The sequence below is a fragment of the Heterodontus francisci genome, chromosome 34, assembly GCF_036365525.1.
Source record: "Heterodontus francisci isolate sHetFra1 chromosome 34, sHetFra1.hap1, whole genome shotgun sequence".
Lineage (NCBI taxonomy): Eukaryota > Metazoa > Chordata > Chondrichthyes > Heterodontiformes > Heterodontidae > Heterodontus > Heterodontus francisci.
In genome coordinates this window covers 47569133-47571558 of record NC_090404.1, presented here as the reverse complement: position 1 = coordinate 47571558, position 2426 = coordinate 47569133, and the positions used below count along the sequence as shown (strand labels likewise).

At 47.6% G+C, this 2426-nt stretch overlaps 1 non-coding gene across 1 annotated transcript; it reads right to left on the bottom strand.

Moving 5' to 3' along the window:
- Window positions 1-618: 618 nt before the first annotated feature.
- On the bottom strand, window positions 619-690 carry trnad-guc (transfer RNA aspartic acid (anticodon GUC)). Its single transcript has one exon. It is a non-coding gene; the product is annotated as a tRNA-Asp (tRNA).
- Window positions 691-2426: the final 1736 nt, after the last annotated feature.

The window sequence follows — 2426 nt, the reverse complement described above, 5'->3', positions numbered from 1 at the left end:
ATGTAGCATTCCCAACACTTTCTTCAGTGCCTCTGAGCACCTTGTCTCGTTGTGCTTGTTACTGAGCCATTCGAGGTTATTAACCTTTGCCACCTTTCACTTCTTTCCGTCCAGGTGGCCCTTGCTGAAGTTTGATGGCTTACAAGGTGTGTGACCTTCCTCCTCAGATTGTCTATCTGCCTTGAACAGGTGGTGGTGTGTGGCTGCTAGAGGGTCATTTTGCTGTCAAACTATGAACGCAATGGTGTTGCTGCCGCGTGAAAGATGTAGTGAAATGTGTTGCGTCGTGGCTTATAAAGCATGTTGGTTGTAGAAAGCATCGCGGTTTAATGAAGCAATGAAATGTGCCAAGGAAAATGTGTTCAGTGCATTTTGAATGAGCCGCTTTGAGAATGCAAAGAAGAGAAAGTGGCCAGTCTGATGAGTAAAGAGCGGATATTGTGCGGTGATTGTGATAGGCGGATGTGTGGAACATGTTTGCTGTTGATAGTTTTGATAAAACGGGTGGCGGGCCGCGTACGTGTTGTGGATGAGAGTCTCCATGCGGCAGTGCAAAGCGATTTGGAATTCAAAAAGTTACCCCTAACAGCTCTCGGGTGGCCTCAGCAACGCTCACGCCTCCCCGTCGGGGAATTGAACCCCGGTCTCCCGCGTGACAGGCGGGGATATTCACCACTATACTAACGAAGAAGCACGCTGAAAGGCCTCTTACAGTTTGCCAGAGGTTGCCAGCCACCTTTGGGCTTCAGAGATGTTGTGTCAGATTGGAGGGGGCACGTTTCCATCACCATTTAGGCTTCTACTTTGGAGCCAGGCAGCCGACGCAGTACCACCACTAAAGCTCATGACTCAATCAATTCAATTTTATCCCTCATCCCACATCATTGATGTTACATCGCACAGTAATTTTCCTCCTCTCTGTGATGGCATACATTCAACACTTTCATCCAGTTCAGTCCTGTGACAGCTGCAGAGATCTGGACGGCGGATTCGCACTTTTGCGGGCTTGATATTGCACATCATCGGCCACTACAGGCAAACAGGAAACGCATATGATTTTTTTTTTTCTTGTTTGTTTGTTTGTTTCTTTCTTTCTTTACTTGTTTGTTTTTCTCTCTTTTCCTGGCTTTGCAACAGAAGCAAGCACGATATGCAAAATATTTGGAGTTCAATGTTTTGGCCCACGCTGCATTATTCTTTTCCCCTTTCCCGACACCACACTTTAGAAAGAAATCCTTCGTGTGGGTATCGAGAAGGATTGGCACCATGGGCTCGCCGTGGATGACTTCAGGTACACGGTGTGCAAAAGTGCAAGATGGGCGTTGTTCTCTCGTGCTCACAGAAGTTTTCATCTTGGTGTTCCAAACAAGGACTGTTTTGAGCGAGAAAGCTTTTTTGTGGCAGGAGGGAAGGGTTAACCAGAGGACAAGAAGATAAGGTGATTCGCATTCGAAGCAGACGTACAAGGAAAGAAGGATTAGTTTAGGCAGCATGTTGTTGTGTGAGCTGACTGAAAGTCGTGTGCTTTCAGATTGAATGTTAACATTCAAGAGAGAATGGCAGGATGCTGCAAGGGAATTAAAAAGAAATCAGTTCCGAGGGCTGATCACTCGAATATGTTGAGTAGCTCTTGCAAAGGGATCGCACAGGCTATGTGTATTGGGCATGTAGCATTCCCAACACTTTCTTCAGTGCCTCTGAGCACCTTGTCTCGTTGTGCTTGTTACTGAGCCATTCGAGGTTATTAACCTTTGCCACCTTTCACTTCTTTCCGTCCAGGTGGCCCTTGCTGAAGTTTGCTGGCGTACAAGGTGTGTGACCTTCCTCCTCAGATTGTCTATCTGCCTTGAACAGGTGGTGGTGTGTGGCTGCTAGAGGGCTATTTTGCTGTCAGACTATCAACGCAATGGTGTTGCTGCCGCGTGAAAGATGTAGTGAAATGTGTTGCGTCGTGGCTTATAAAGCATGTTGGTTGTGGAAAGCGTCGCGGTTTAATGAAGCAATGAAATGTGCCAAGGAAAATGTGTTTAGTGCATTTTGAATGAGCCGCTTTGTGAATGCAAAGAAGAGAAAGTGGCCAGTCTGATGAGTAAAGAGCGGATGTTGTGCGGTGATTGTGATAGGCGGATGTGTGGAACATGTTTGCTGTTGATAGTTTTGATAAAACGGGTGGCGGGCCGCGTACGTGTTGTGCATGAGAGTCTCCATGCGGCAGTGCAAAGCGATTTGGAATTCAAAAAGTTTCCCCTAACAGCTCTCGGGTGGCCTCAGCAACGCTCACGCCTCCCCGTCGGGGAATTGAACAGCGGTCCCCCGCGTGACAGGCGGGGATACTCACCACTATATTAACGAGGAAGCACACAGAAAGACTTCCGACAGTTTTCCAGAGATTGCCAGCCACCTTTGGGCTTCAGAGGTGTTGTGTC